This window comes from Rattus norvegicus, chromosome 12, assembly GCF_021556685.1.
Source record: "Rattus norvegicus strain SHRSP/BbbUtx chromosome 12, alternate assembly SHRSP_T2T, whole genome shotgun sequence".
Classification (NCBI taxonomy): Eukaryota; Metazoa; Chordata; class Mammalia; order Rodentia; family Muridae; genus Rattus; species Rattus norvegicus.
In genome coordinates this window covers 38,680,198-38,697,271 of record NC_141545.1, presented here as the reverse complement: position 1 = coordinate 38,697,271, position 17,074 = coordinate 38,680,198, and positions in this window count along the sequence as shown.

The following is a 17,074-nucleotide window of genomic DNA, read 5'->3' as shown; positions in this document are numbered from 1 at the left end:
CTCTACCAGGCTGCTGGTAATGACCTGGCCTGCTTGTCACTGTGCCTGTCACCATTGCTGTTTTACATCCTCGGGAACACATACTGAAGGTCTTTTAGGAAAACTATCTCTAGAGAACAGGCACAGGAAGTGCTGGGGGGCTCTTCAGCCCCTCAATACACCTGCAGCCTGAGAGTGGGGCTCCCCTTAAGGAGCAAGACATGGCGCCCTGCTTAGGGGTGCAGAACCTAGAATCCCAGACCTTGGATAGAGGGAAAAATCTACGCTCATTTTGATCGCTCTCAGTGCCCTCTCTTCTCCCTAACAACAAAGGCCACAGACCACAACAGCCCATGGCACTGGGGTTCACACCCAGTGAGGATCAGATCAGAGAGCCGCCACGTTAGAGCTGATGCTTTTTTTTTTTTTTCTTTTTTTTCCCGGAGCTGAGGACCGAACCCAGGGCCTTGCGCTTACTAGGCAAGCGCCCTACCACTGAGCTAAATCCCCAACCCAGAGCTGATGCTTCTTACAAACAACATTGACTCTTGTCAGTCCTTCAGAGTAGCATAAATGCGTCCCAATTCCCCAGTGCTCTGTGAAGAGCCCAGTCTAGTTATAGCATCCCGGCTTCCTGACCGTCTAAAATTGCGTATTGAAAAGCCGCCTTTGAAAAAGGCTCTTTTAGAAGATTTATTTGCTTGAGGCAGGAAGGAGGATGCTGGAGAGATGGCTCAGCAGTTATAAGAGCACTGACTGCTCTTCCAGAGGCCCCAGGTTTTAATTCCCAGCACCCACATGGCAGATCACAACTGTAACGCCAAGATCTGACAGCCTCATACTGATAGACACCCAGGTAAAACATCAATGCACATAAAATAAAAGTAAATAAGTAAAAATGAATAAAAGATTCATTTGGTCTTATGTTGGGCGTGTCTGTGCCTCATGTGTATGTGCACCTCATGTGTGCAGTACCTAAGGAGGCCAGAAGAGGGTTCAGAGTCCCTGGAACCAATGTTACAGGTAGTTCTGAACCAAACTTGGTCCTCCACAGGAACTTAACCTCTGATCCGTCTCTCCAGCCCTGATACACATTCTTAGGAGAGATCCTTGGACTTCGTCCAACTGTCAAAGAGATTTGTGACATCAAAAGGGACATTTAACTGTTTCTGGAGGCTTGGTAGGGAGCTTTTGGTAACCTGATTTGTTGTATCTGGAATGTGAAATGTCCCAGCAGGCTCTCCTGTTTGAATATTTGGTGGCCAGCTGTTCTAGAAGGTTGTAGGATTTTAGGAGATGGGCCTAGCAGGGAGAAGTAGGTCACCCAGGGTTGGCCTGAAGATTTGGTAGCCTGACCCTGCTTCCTGCTGGCTCTCGGCAACCTGTCTGTGGAAACAGTAACTCCTGGTCTCCACACCCACTCAGACCGGGAGCCAAAACCCAGCAAAACAAAAACCAGCAAAACAAAACGACAAACCCAAAAACCTTCTCCTTTAGTCTTTTTTTGTTTGTTTTGCTTTTAATCACTGCATTAACCAAAGTAACTCACATGATCCCCTTATCCACTGAGATACACTCCTGGCCCTCCCAGTGATACCTCAAACCCCAGAGGGGGAGCATGGTGGCCTTTTACCTTTTCTAGCTTCTCTAGAAATGGCTGATCTTACATGTGAATACCCCAGCCAAGCCCATGAGCCACACACAGTCTAGCAAGAAGAGGGAAAGGTGGGCAATCAACAAACCAAGGGGGCTCACGGAGGGACACTGATAAGAACGGAGATAAAGGGGTTGGGGAGATGGCTCAGCCAGAAAGTGCTTGCTGCCTGAGGACCTGAGTTCGAATCCCGGAAAAGCTGGATACAGGGATTCCCACAGTGCCCATCTGTAATCCCCTTATTCCTGTGTCAATATATGGGGTGTGGAGACCAGAGACTGTCTCAGAAGCAAAACAAAAGGGCAATTCTGTAGCAATCATCCTAGGCGGGCTGGGGGTGGGGGTGTTGGGGAGATGGGGAGGGGGTGTTCCTGGCCTCTGGGTCTGGGACCACACAGACTACTGGAGCCTAGCTAGGGCCAGAGTAGCCAGCCAGGGGAACCCTAACTTCCACTAAGCCTCCCTCTTGCAGGGTTGGAAATCTCCGGGTTCACTCCAACATGGGAAGTGTGTGCTCAGTAGCCACCCACCAGTCCCCACCCCAATCCTCAGCCTGGAGAGAAGAAAGATGATCAGATGCTGGGGAACGCACCTTAAACCAATGACTTTGAAATCCAGCTCATGACTTCCCAACTCAGGCACAAGCTCATTGTAAGGGCGGGGGGGGGGTGTGTGTGTGTGTGTGTGTGTGTGGACTTGACAGTGGTGACCTGGCCTTCTGTGTGATGCAAAATTTGCGCAGCTGTGTGTGAGCGGCTCTGTGTGTGTGTGTGTGTGTGTGTGTGTGTGTGTGTGTGTACCTAGAGATGGAATGTGTGTGGACGGTGCTAACGGCGGCTCTGGGCATCTGGAAGGTGTCGGGTTTAATGCTCAGAGCTGCTGGCCAGTCAGCTTGTGTGCATTCTGTCTGCAGCTGTGCAAACTACACTGCCCCGGCCCAAGGCCCTGCTAGCGCCCTTCAAGATACTGGTTGCTTTGTGAGCCTCCCCTGTGGCCCCCACCCCAAGGGTCTGGCCTGGCAAAGACAGATCCCAGGTTGTTTTCGTTTCTGCCCATGAGGGAAACAGTTCCATGGAGGGTCACAGGTATGATCTGCGGGCCATGCTCACTCCTTTCCCAGGGCACCCCACCTTGTGCCCACCCTTCAGGGTCCTTCCTGAAGGGCAGTTCCTCAGCTTGTCTGCAGGACTGACAGGCACACTGTGTGTATATAGGAACTTGGGTCCATTTGTACCCCAGAAGTGGAGGTGGGTTTCATCCCCTGCCTCCCTAAAAGCAGAGCAGGCTAGGGTGGGATGTGATGCCAGGAGCTGAGAAAGGAGCAGAGAGCAGAGGGGAGTAGGTGGGATTGGCCTACGATGCTCCACCCTGCAGAGATGCCACCTCAGATGAAGGAGGAGGAAGGGGGCCACTTCTGTCCATCTGTCCATCCACCCACTCCCCTATCCCTCCATCCACCTATCCATCTATCCATCTACTCAATTTACCCATCTATCCATCTGATAGTCCACTTTCTATCCATACATCCATCTATCCATCCATCCATCCTTCCACCCATCCATCTATCCATCTATCCACTCATCCATCCATCCACCCATCCATCCATCCACCCATCCATCCATCCATCCATCCATCCATCCACCCACTCACCCATCCATCCATCCATCCATCCATCCATCCATCCATCCATCCACTCATCCATCTGTTTATTTACCCTTCTATACATCTATCCATCCACTCATATATTCATTAATCCATCTGCCCATCTACTCATCCATCCATCCAACCATCTATTAACTTATCGACCCATCTATCTATCTACCCATCCATCCATCCACCCGTCCATCCTGTGAACCATCTGCGTGAGCCCACCCTGCCCACTCAGAAAGCGCTGTCTAGAAGCCACTCTGTGCCTCTGCAGTGTCCTGACCCACTTGGGGAAACAGGAAGCAAAAACACAGAGTGAGCAAGAGTGCCAGGCCTGGGCACGCGTGTGAGGACAGCAGAGTCCCTGGACCTCAGATACTCCTGGGCCTACTGTTCTGCCCGTTGGACAAGGGAATCCCTGTCAAGCCTGCTCCTGGTTTCTGATGCATGCCCTGAGGTGTCCCGAGGTCAGGCAGGGGTCATTCATGCAAGCTACAGTGAGCAGCTGTGGGAAGGCATGGAGGGCAGAGGTCCCAGCAGCCCAGTGAGGGGTCCAGTTGGCCAGCCTGGGAACGAGATCTGGGCCTGACCAAATGCTTGATCTCAGAACAAATGAGGGTTAGAGAACTGGAACCAGCCACTTGGGGTGTCCCCACCTCCTCGAAAGTAAGTGAGAGATGTTTGTTCCCATAGCTGATTTTCAGGAAAAACTGATACTGATAGCCTGGGTCCTGTCCCAGACTTCCTTGGCCACTTAAGTGACAGCTACCACCAGTGGTTATCAATGGAGACAAGTGTTAGTGACAATAACTGTAATGATGGTAACAACGGTGAAAGCTGCCAGCTTCTACAACACTTCTGGGCCGACTCTATTACCCACTTATTCTGGTACTTCATGACTTCGTGGGAGGTGCCACTGTGTGGCCCATTTTATAGACCAGGAAACTGAGGCAGAGAGACTAAGGATATTGTCCAACTACTAAATGAGAAGTCAAGATATATAGACAGCCACCGAACACAATGCCCATCCCGTCCTTCTCCAAACTTCTGACACATTAAGGGACAGAGCCAGGGTGAGACATCTGGTGACAGGTGAGGAAGCACAGGGGCCCCCAGCTAGTTTGTCACACAGCTAGATTTCAAGTCTAGATTGCTTATATAGACCAGTTGGCATATTTTAAGTATATAGACTATTTTTAGGGTACTTTGGGGAACTTGGGCAGAGAGTGCAAGAAACCTGTACCTCCCATCCTGGACCATCCTCTCCTCTTCATCTCCCATGAGCATGGATATCTCTGTGTGCATTTCAGCCTAGCCAGTCAGATTCACGGTAATTGATTAATGCCTCCAGTTACATCAGTGCATAGATTCCAAGGGCGTTTTATTGTTGTTGTTTTTAATTTTGGTTTGGTGGTGGTGTTGTTGTTGTTGTTTTCAAGACACTGTTTTTCTGTGTAGCCCTGGCTTTCCTGGAACTCACTCTGTAGACCAGGCTGGCCTTCAACTCAAAGACCCACCTCCCTCTGTGGCTGGAGTGCTGGGATTAAAGGTGTGCACCACCACCGCCCTGCTCTCCAAGGGTTTTAATAACGCACGGAGACAAGACAGGTCTTTACCACTCCAATGCACACAGCACAGCTCTGAGCCTCCCTGTGCTCCCCACTCTGCCTCGCCACTCTCTGGACTCCTAACGCCCCAGGGTTTTCATCTCTATAGTTGTGTCTGCTCTAGGACCGGTCACCATGGAGCAGCACCAGGCTATTCCCATTGTGGACCCAAGTTCCCTTTGGCTCTCTCTGGCTACTGGCTGTCTTTTGCAGCCAGCCCCCACTGCCACCTGAGGCCCGTGGTTTCCATTTCTGTGCACCTGTGAGTGGCATCTTGAGTCTGGGTGGCTAGGAACACAGCTGCTGTCAGAATGACACCATCACGCAGAGGGTCCCAGGTTTTTTGGCCCCTCAGTTGTTTGGAGCAGATGGAGTGTCCACGGAGTCCCGTGAGAAAATCAGACTCAGTTGTCCAGGACAGAACACAGCTGCATGAAGTTCAGAGAGCAGCCATTGTGATGAAAGCTCTCAGTCTGCATCCACAGAGAGACATAAGTCAGTCCCACACAGGGGATTTCCCTGCAGTGTCTCCTGTGATATACCAGGGGAGCCACCATGGACACCAACTGATAGCAGGCCCCAAAGAGGGGCCTCTAAGGACACCTGAATTTTGGTTGCATGGGTAGAAACTTCCAAGTGGGACTGGGTAGATAGTAAAATGCTTGCCTCACAAGCAGGAGGAGTTGTGTGTGATTACCCCAAATTAACATAAAAAGGCAGGCGGGGCTGCAGGCTGTGATCCTATTGCTGAGGAGGCAGAGTCTGGCAAGCCTTACCTCGGAGTACCTAGAAAGAGAGTTCAGGTCAGTGAGTGACATTACCTCACAAGGTCAACAGAGGCGCTCTGGCCTCCACACACAAGCTGCTTACCAGCACATACATGAACACTCAGGTACGCACACATACACACCAGTGCACACACAACCAGTACGCACATGTACATATACACACATGCACTCACATATATGCATAAATATGCACACATACATACCTGCACACATACACATGCTGCTTAGCAGTACACACACATACACACACACACAGGCACACAGACACACACATGCACAGATACACAAGAGACACACAGACACACACAGACAGATACACAGACACACACATTCACAGACACACACATACAGACACACAGACACACACACACACACACACACACACACACACACACACACACACACAAAAGGCTCCGGGGGGCTTGGATTAACCTAGCCATCGTCAACCTGGGTAGAAAGGTCTCCAGTGACTGACCACTCACAGAGACACACAGTAGAGAAGACCCGAGAGCACTAAAATATCCGGGCAGAACACAAGGCAAGTTGTGGAGGGATCCACCATCCTAACAAGGAAGGGCTAAGAAGTCAGGATTCCCAGCAGCGTGGGAAGAAGGCGGCTGGTCTGTTCGGTAGTCACTCTTAGGTGCCAGCAGTTGCCGGAGCTCTAGTGCTCCCCACCACTCTCCACAATCGTTCCCTTGTAACACCCCTCGGCCCGGTTAGTCCACGCTGGGCTTCACACAAGCGTCGCATTCATTGAACTGCCTATAGGACGAAAAAGAAAATAAAGAAAAAAAGAAAAAGAAAAAGCAAACATACACCTTCTCCCATAAAGAAACTCCCGGGAGACGGAGCCTTCTAGAATGCAATAGGGCCTCTGTTATTCCTTCTGAGATGCTTTGAACTTGAAAGATCTGTGAACAGTCGACACACCTACCACGCGCCCGCCCCTTCCAGCTGCCAAGGCTCAGAAGGGGAACCCCACAATTTCTGAAGGCCACATGCTCTTTGAAAGGGTTGAACAGGGTAATTGAGACGTGGACTGGCTGGGAAAGAGGCGGTGAGACAGGAGGTCAAGGAGGGCTTCCTGGAAGCAGCAGGGGTTGCAAGAGAGACAGGTCTCATCCCCCCACTTTCCTTAAAGCCTAGCAGGAAATGTGGGCTTTGCTTCCTGAGCCTAGCCAAGAGCGGAGATCACTGGAAACTTCCAGAGGGCCGGCTCCTTGCCCTGTTGGCTTCTGAGCAAAGGCTCCTTCCTCTTCTGCCCCATCCTTGTGCCAGGAGTCTGGCGCTCCCCACGAGGATGGGTTCCCCAGCCAGGCTCCTCTCTGCAGAGCTCCGGTTTGCTTTTGCTGAGAAATCAGTTAACCAGGGCATTCAGGAAATTGTTGAACAAAAGAATTCAGCGTGTCTGTCTGTCTCCTTTTCCTCCCTCCTCCTCCCATTTCTCTTCTTCCCCCTCCCTTTCCCCTCCCTTCTCCCTACTCCCCACCCCACTTTTTTTTTTTTTTTTTTTTTGAGATTCCTGTAGCCCAGGCTGGCCTCAGATTTACTATGTAGCCAAGGATGACCTCCTCCGAGTCTCCAATGCTGGGATAACACTCGTAGCTTTGAGCTCGGCTTTTCCATCTCTATTTTTTAACCTTCTCCACTCTTGTTTTTCTTCTCTGTTTGAATTTTGAGCAAGACCTTCCTACCCGCTGCAACACCCCCACCCCGAATGTCACCAAACTAAGTAAGCCAGAAAAATAGCACTAAGAGCTGAGGAGGAAGGCCAAGAGACAGCATAAACAGCAAACAGGGAACCTTCCAGAAAAAACGCAGTATCCACTCTGGCTAAATTCCTCCAAGGTCAAGCTGCAGGTTAACCTCCCGATGAGGGTGTTCCTCTGGCAAGGCATTGCATCTTAAAGTCCTGAGGGTTGGAGTGGGGCAGTGCTAAGGTTTCTGTGGCATGGCGTGAGGGACAGGAGCAGAATAGAATTCTCTGGCCTTCAGGAAGTCACCCCTAAGCTTGGAACCTCCAAGTGCTGACAGAACCACTCAAGGAAGAAGTTTGTTGGGGGGGGGGGGAGAACATTGTTTTTGAACCAGGGACCTGCAAAACCTTTAGTTGACAGCACTGCTTAGCTGCCTGCTGCCGGGATGGATATGAACTGTACCCCCCTGCCAGACCCTTCCTCTCCCTTCAGAGCTGCCCACTGTGGCTTGGCGCACACCCCACAGTCAGGGCTCTGTTCCACGTCTTCAGGGGCCCAGGCTCAGCTGCCATACTCGTGGAGCTGGTCCGGGCTGAGGAGTATCCACAGGAGGTTTCCACATGGCTTTTTCTGTGGCCACATCTATCCCTGTGGAGCAGAGAACTCACCATCCATCCTCAGGACCTGCCCACTTTCCAAAAGCACCCCCCACCTCCGCTAAGCTATCACTGTGGGGGTTGGGCCTTTAGCTTCAGCTATGGGAGGGACCCAGACATTGTCCACCAGGCACCGTCTCTCTCCACTGTCATCCATGCCTCTCCCAGGCCCTCCAAGTCAGTCCACAACCTGTTCTTCCTTGCTGTCGAGCAGATGGAGTCAGAAATGTCCCTTCAGTTCATCAAGTGGGTGCCCTTCCCTAGCACACCCCAGGGTTATGTGCGCATAAAGACAGTTATCTAACTGGAGCCAGATATTAACAGTGTGGCGAGTTGGAGACTCCGTTCATTCACATGTCCTTCATCTGTCTGTCTATTCATTGATTGATCAACCCATCCATCCACTCATCTATCCATTCATCCATCCATCCATTCATCCATCCATCCATTCATCCATTCACAAATCTACCTAGCCATTCATCTAATTATCTACCCATCTATCCACCCACTCATCTATCTCTCCATCCATCCATTCGTCTATTCATGGACCCAACTTCTATCCATCTACCCATCTATCCATTCATCCACTTATCTATCCACCTATCCACACACTCATGTATTCATCTATCCATCCATCTCTCCATCTATCCACCCATCTACTCATCTACTCATCTGTCCATCCATCCTCCCACTCACCACGCATCTATCCATCCATCCATCCGTCTACTTACCCATCTACCCACCCATCTATTCATCCATCCACAAATCTACCTATCCATCTATCCTCCCACCCACCACCCTTCTATATATCCACCCATCAACCCACCCACTCATCCACCCATCCCATCCATCCACCTACCCACTTTACCCATGCAACCACCCATCCATTCACCCCCCCCTACTCGTCTACTTACTTCCCTTACCCACCTGTCCATCCTGTGAACCATCTGCGTGAGCCCACCCTGCCCACTCAGAAAGCGCTGTCTAGAAGCCACTCTGTGCCTCTGCAGTGTCCTGACCCACTTGAGGAAACAGGAAGCAAAAACACAGAGTAAGCAAGAGTGCCAGGCCTGGGCATGCGTGTGAGGACAGCAGACTCACCGGACTTCAGACTCTTGTGGTCCTGCCCAGATGCCCTCACCTCCTTACTTCCTCCTGCCCTGCTGTTAGCACAGCTGTCTTCCCTGCTTTCTAGGACTCTCCTCTTTTTCTGCAATGCTCCCCACTGGATCACTCATGGCTGCCCCTCTGAGTCCTTTTTTCCTTTAGTGCTCCCCACCCTAGTCCTTTATCTTTTGACCTTCTCTGTTCAGCCTCCTCCTTTCCCTCTGCCTTGCTTCATGTGCTTCCTCACGTAAAGGGTGTATTACAGCCAGATCTAGTACACACGCCTGTAGTCCAGTACCTGGAAGACTGACACAGGGAGGTAACAAGTATGAGGCTAGCCTGGGCTACATGGTGAGACCTTGTCAATAAACAAGTAAGCAAGCAAACAAGCGAATTAACTCTTTAATATATATAAAAAAAAAAGCACCAAGCATAGGGTGCATGCTGTAATACCAGCAAAGAGGCAGAGGCAGGAAAAGCTCAAGGCCAGCCTGGTCTATATAGGGAGTTCTAGGACAACCAAGGCTGCATAGAGAGACCATACCTCAAAACAGACAACAACAATAGACCCCAAAAGCAAGCAAACAAAAATGTCCTGTATGCCTTGGGGTCTTTGTCACTGCTGTCCTTCACCTTAGAAATGAATGCCCTCCACTGAGTCAACCCTTTCACACCCCTTTGGCTCCTGAAGGAAGTCCCTTGAGTGTCTCACCCCAGGTGGCCACTCCACCTTGGTCCCCTCCCCTCTCCGACACCCCGCTCCATGTTCGAGGTGCTTGTAGTCGTGAAATTATCTTTATAAATAATCTTTTCTCCTTGTCCGCACCGGCCCCAGGACTGGAGACCAGCAGGTACTTAAGTAAGACCTGTTGATAAGAGTTGTCAGTTACCTCAGAAGAGAGGCCCTCTGCTCTGCCTCAACTCCTCAGAGCCCTGGCTGCCCTGCCCAGCCCTACAGATTACCAGGCATCCCAACTCGGCCTTTCCTGTTGCCTAGGCAGGTCTGCTCTTTCAACTGAGAAACTGCATAGCCTGGACTTGCAAGGGTCTTTCTTCCTCCAGGGGCGACTGCTCTATTTGCTACACTGCCAGGCGCACACGCGGCCATTTGAGGGGACGGTGGCCTGGAGATCTCTTCTTGATGTCTAGGGTAGTAAAGTGCACACAACCCCATCCCCAAACCCCATCTCCTCCAAGGTCACGTGGTCCACTCTTGCCCGACCCTCCCTGTGTAGCTAAGGATGACCTTGAATTTCTAATCCTCCTGTTCCCACTTGACAGTGATGGCGCGTGCCCCCGTGTCCGACTCCAGCGCCTTTACCGTCCGCTATCTTTTCCATACAAGACTCGCTGTGGCACTCAGAGTCGGCGAGCCCTAGGAGGCCATGCTACGGTGTCTCAAAGCTGCTCTCGAGATAAGCCCAATGCCGTGCTGGGAGGAGCAAAGGGCTGCTGGGCCTCAGAGCAAACCGCAGAGACACACAAGACCCATGACGAGCTGTCACCAATGGGGACAAGTCTGTGTCCTTTGAGCTTTGAGGAAAAAGAAAAAAAGAAAAACTGCTTTGAACAACGTTACCAGGGGGAAGCTGGAGTGATCTGATAGGAATAGAAATTACACAACCTTACCCCTTACACGGACACTTCTCCTTCAGGCCTCTGGAGCTAGACAGACCATCTTTGTCCCTGGAAGGGCCTGCCCAAGCAGGGCTGAGGGTCCAGAAAGCATGCATTGACTTTTAAATGGCTCTGCTGATTGGACAGTGAGGTGCCTTCTGTGCACACTGGACGTGAGATGCGCCATTGGATGAACTCACGTCCAAGGGCTGGGGCAGGGGAAGGGGCAGGGCTTCAGGTTTGGGATTTCAGTACAGGACTCTCTCTACTTTCCACAACAACAACAACAAGGCCTCCGGCTACTCAAGGAACCCTGGGTTGGCTGGTGGCCACACCTGGCTTGCAGGGCGATCTGTGTTTTAATGACCCCGAGTCCCACCAGGCTTCTTTAATTGCGCTCAGAACATAAATAGGTTTCTGTTTATGGGAACTGGGGGTGGGGCTGGGTGGGGGGGAGACACTGGAGAAAGGACCTTTTCACCAGCAGCTCCTTGAAGCCTGAGGTGTGAAGTGGCGAGGAGTCCACAGCCAGGAGGAGCCTCCCACAGTGGGAATCGAGGCCCAGGACAGCTCCAGGCTCTGCCAGGCCTATGCGGCTGTCTCTTAATTTTGTATGAAAGCCCTGAGGCCTCGGGCTGCCGGGACACCACACTCTCATTACCTCTCATTGGACTTGGAGCTGAGCAGGCTCTGATGGAGGCCCACGGGATAGCATCAACGGCTAAGCAGGGACATCGGTGGCTCAAGCTGGACCCTAAGCCGGGCAGTGAGGCAGAGTCTCCTAGGCAAAGCTAGACAGAGAAGACCCTGATCCCTGAGGCAAGAGGGATGGGCTCTGGCCCAGGCTGAGGGCCTGCTGAGACATCCAGTCTGGGACACCACAGTTACGAGATGCCCAGCTTCAGTGACATTTCCTGGTCCATGTCTCCAAGGACAGACAAGACAGCATCTGCTACTCAGAGAAAAGGCCACTCTTAGTCCTTCCTCTATCCTTTTCTCTCCACTCATGCCATATATGTGTGTGGTGTGTGTGTACACATACCCACATATATGTATATGTATATATGTAGGTATGTATATTATAGGTTGTATATATGTATACATACATATATAAATACTATATATATTGCCTCCTCAACTTGCTTTTGGTCAAAGTGTTTCTTTGCATACTACATAACTATATAACTATCTAGTTATAACTATAACTATATAACTATGACCATAGATAGATAGAGAGATAGTCAACTTGACAAACTAGCGTCACCTGGAAAGAGGAGGCCTCAACAAGGAACTGACTCCTTCAGATTGGCCTGCAGGCATGTGTGCGAGTCATTTTCTTGATTAGTGATTGATGTGGAAAGGCCCAGCCCACCGCCCATGATGCCATCCCTGCGCAGGTGGTCCTGGGCGCTATAAGAAAGCAGACTGAGCGAGCCAAGAAAACCAGGTCAGTAAGCAGTGCCCCTCCATGGCCTCGGCTTCAGTTCCTGCCTCCAGTTTCCTGCCCTGGTTTCTTCCGACCGTGAACTAGAAGCTGTGAGCTGACTAAACCCTTTCCAGGTTGCTTTTAGTCAGTGTTTTACCACAGCAACAGGAGCCCAGACTAGAACAGTGTGTATGGTCATGTGCGTGGGTGTGTGCACGTGTGTGAGTTCATGCACATTGATACAGCATGTTTGTGTGTACATGTTTGTGACTGAGAGGGTTTGTTTTGTATGTGCATGTGTAAGGGGACCCTTTCTAAGGACCCACATATGGCTTGGGAGTGTAGGGTGGGGTTCTGGCTGGAAGGAGGGCCTATATCCCTTGGGCCTCACCAACCCACTCAGGGACGCACTTCTATGCTGTCTGCAGAGGCCTCTGGGCTGGCTGGTTTTATGTCACCTTGGCACACGCTAGAGTTTCCTGAAAGGAGGAGGAGGGAGCCTCAATTGAGAAAATGCTTCCATAGAATACAGCTGTAAGGCATTTTCTTTTCTTTCTTTTCTTTTTTTTTTTTTTTTTTTGGTTCTTTTTTTTTTTGGAGCTGGGGACCGAACCCAGGGCCTTGCGCTTCCTAGGCAAGCGCTCTAACCACTGAGCTAAAACCCCAACCCTGTAAGGCATTTTCTTACTCAGTGATTGACAGGGAGGGCCCAGCTGGTTGTGGGTTGTGACGTCCCTGGGCTGGTGGTCCCGGGTCCTACGAGAAAGCAGGCTGAGCCGCCAGGAACCCCCTTTCCTCCTCCTCTTGCTCTTGGTCATGGTGTTTCTTTGCAGCAATAGTAGGCCTGAGACAGCCCCTTTCTGGAATGTGATAGAAGAAACCCATCTCCCTGCCCACCCTAGAAAGGATGTCGTTTCTCTGTACCTGGCTCCCTGTGTCCCCAGGGAGGCCCCAGCAATAACTGCAGAGTCTGCTTCAGGAACGACGACTCGGTCATGCTGTGTGAATCGAGTCCCAGCAGTCTCCGTCTGAGTGTCCGGAGATGCAACTCCCCATTGGCCAATCTTTTGGGTGGGTGGATCACTGGGAAGAGCTGAGCAGGAACATGTTTGAGAGAGGAGCACCCAGGGACTGTGCATGGGGGTGTGTGTGTGTGTGTGGCACCAGGACTTTCCTGGTATGTGGAGTCAAAACAAGACACAGATGTGTGGATCTGTGTGTGTGTGTGTGTGTGTGTGTGTGTGTGTGTGACTCACTGGGAGCAGGGTGACCATCCCTATTCTCTAGAATAACCCAAAATGACAGGGTGACCCGTGTACTCTCACATGTCCCCGCTCTTAGCTCATGCTGCAGCTTTGGGGCGCTGCCCTCTTCCCAAGCCTGTTAGCTTCGGAGCTTTCTCTGAAGGCCACAGAATGCCAATGTTTCTGCCGTACCTGTTCCATGTCCCTCTGGGATCCAGCGACAGCGTGTCCCCACATCCATCAGATCGGGCTTCCATAGCTGTGTGACCTCAGGCAAGTCATGTGGCCTCTCTGAGCCTCCACGACTCCCATCTACTTTATTTAATAATGGGGAAAAATACTCGACTTGAGTGTCGGACTAGTTTGCAGGCCTTAAGTTCAGTCGATGTGTGTGCCTTTGTGAGGAGTCTGGGAGGACCCAGCCCTGCTCTGGGGAAGGAGCTTGGACTAAGTGGCTGGTGGCTCCTCAGGAAAGGCCATTGGTGTTCATGGCCTACCCACCTGGACTTCCCTTTAGCAGTGATGCGTTCTCCCTGCAAAGTATCCAGGGAAAAATTCCACACACCTCTTCTCTCAGAGGGGTGTGTGTGTGTGTATGAGTGTGTGTTAGATGGCTAGCTCCCTTCTCCCAAGCGTGAGACAGGTGCCTGTCAGGGCCACTCCACTTATCCTTCCTGTGACATACTTGTGTCCCCTGTCATTTTCTTGCCTCTAAATCCCCCTTTCAATGTTGGAAGAATTGGATCTACTCACAGCTCCTGCTTCAGAACCTTGAGGTCTAGAACTCCGAGCGTAGCATGCCGGGTCAGCATTGGCCTTGAGCATAGCATGCCGGGTCAGCATTGGCCTGGTACAGCCTTTCGGTAGCACTGGTTAGATGGGGTGCTCAGATCCTAATGGACCCCATTTCCAGCGCCTTCCTCTTAAGATCCTTGGCAGCTGCCCGCAGCCATCCCAGCTCACTTCTATGGAGGCTTTATACCCTTTTCTGACCTCTGACCTCTGTCTCTAGGCCATCTGGCCTTGGGAGGAGCCAAGCGTGACAGTGCTGCCTTTCAGTGGACTGCAGCCCCAGGCCTGTGGCTGTGGGTCCCTATAGGTCAGAAGTCATGGCTGCGGTCACCTGGGTAGGCATTTGCTTGGTATTTGACATTTGAAATAAGGCTGGATTTTTTTTTTTTTATGTCCATTGATGTCCATGTGCCTCTGTGCTATCCAGTACCGTTTGGTTCCTTCCAGGGGAAGCTGTGTACTGGAGTAGGGAAATTTCTAGAAGCCAGTCAGCATCAACCTAAAGGAACCACTAATATAGGAGTGTCTCTGTTCAGAGTGAATGGAGCTTCGGTCAGGACTGTAGGAGGTGAAGGCCTAGGCCTGCAGCAAAGAAATTCAGACAGATTTTCTTGTCATGTCTAAAAGTCAGAACATCAAAAGATTTTTTTATAAGGTTTTATTTTGAGGTGTGTGAGTGTGTGTGTGTGTGTGTGTGTGTGTGTGTGTGTGTGTGTAGGTTTATGAGCATCAAGTGTGGGTACCCATAGAGGCCAGAAGAGGGCATCAGTCTGGAATTGGAGTTACAGGTAATTGTGAGTAGCTGGATAGGGGTGGTAGGATTTGAACCCTGGTCCTCTTGCAAGAGGACCTGCTCTTAACAGCTTGGATACTTGACATCAAAGTTTGAGGCAAAGCCAAGCTACCCTGAGCTTTTTCTGTTTTTGCTTTTTCAAAACAGGGCTCCTCTGTGTAGCCCTGGCTGTCCTGGAACTCACTCTGTAGACCAGGCTGGCCTTGAACTCAGAGACCTGCCTGCCTCTGCCTCCTGAGTGCTGAGATTAAAGGTGTGGCAGCTCACCCTGAACATTCAAAGTCCTTGTCCTTAACTTGTTCTCAGGTCACCTTCAGTGACTTCCAGAAAGTTCTCTGGGCAGGGGGAGGGGCTGTTGAGAGTTTAAGAGGTTAGGCCTTTTTCTAGAAGGCAAGTGGTATCCAGTAGAAGCTGTAGCACCCAGCGCTGGGGAAGGCCATACCATCACTCACATTCCTGAGAGGACTGCCCCCAACTGTGTTCTGTGAAAGACAGTAACCATTTCTAGTTAAAGGGCCCTGGATTAAGTTTCTTGTGGGTTCCATTCAGGTAACTAAAGCCCCAAGATCATTCCTACATGACAGATGTGGGCCATATGCTTTTCCAGTAACAGGGCTCAGCCTGCCACCCCACTGTGACATCCTCTGGGGCCACCTCACTCTCTTCCACCATAGGGCCTTGTACCCTGCTATTCCCTCTACCTGTAATTCTGCTTCCTCTGGGAGGCCCTCTCTGACTGACTGGCAGAACTGCCTCTGAATTTTCCTGCTGGTGGTACCTTTGTTGAGCCCTGGCCTGTCTTAGGTGATGGAGCGCCCCTTCCCATGGGTGGTTCTCAGGGCGGGTCAGCAGCTTGCACCTCTGTCTTAGTCTTGCACACCTGGAGGTCAGAGGACTTGGCCAGCCTTCAGAGGAGGACGCACCGCTAGGGGCTGCTCTGAGGCTGGGGTCCCTCCCTCTCTTCAGCAGACATGGGGTAGATGGCCTGGCAGAGGTCACTTGTCTCCTTGGCTATCTATACGCCATCTTGACATCTCTGTAAGCAACCTGCAGGTGTCTGGGCCTCCGTGTCCAGATCGATGCAAGGCTGGAGGCAGGTGGTGGATGGGTTTACCCTTCAGCCCCTGCCAGGAAAGCAGGCAGAGTGGGAACCATGTGTTCTGCTCTGGCGATCTAGTGAGACAGGGTGGGCAGAACCCTGTCTCTGGGTGAGACCTTTTAGAGCAGTGGTTCTCAATCTGTGGGTCTCGACCCCCTCCCTTGTGGGAGGTCGAACAACCTTCTCCCCCAACACACACACACACACACACACACACACACACACACACACACACACACACACACACACACACACACACACACAGGGATTGCCTAAGACCATCGGAAGACACGGGTATTTATATTATTATGGCTCATAAAAGTAGCAAAATTATGCTTATGAAGTAGCGACAAAAAGTATTTTATGATTGGAAGTTACCACGAGGGACATCCCTACAACAGTAGGTGTTGGGGGCTACTGGAAGTACCCCCGCTCCGCTCCGCTCCCCTCCCCACTTTTGGGCAGACTGGGGGGATTAAACACATAAGAGGTGGGAGGAGAGAATGCCAGCTACACGTCAGGTATCCTTCATTCCCCACGCTCAAGTGGCCCCAGGCTTCCCTGTTCAGACAAATTCCCTGGAGCAAAAGGAGGGGAGACCTGGTGACCCCTAGGGCAGATCTTGACCCCGGGTTCTTGGGTCATTTGGTCCGCATTGTAAATATCCCCTCCCACCACCCCATCCCCCCAGGTCGTTGAAGGTGCTTTTCTTGCAGGCCAGGTGAGGGTCGCTGCAACCTGCACTGGCCCGGCCGATGGCTGAGAGTCCTTGTTGAGGTGGCTGCGGACCCAAGTCAGCACCACCGGGGGTGGGGGGCAGTGGCTTCTGCAGGCTGGATGGAGCCTTTGCAGTGCTCACCCTGCCCTGGCCCAGTGGGTGGCCGGGGGCGGGAGCGAGAGGCACGGGCGGAGGAGGGCGGGGAGGGGGCGGCGCCTGGGAAAGGAGGCTCAGCTGGCGGCTGGAG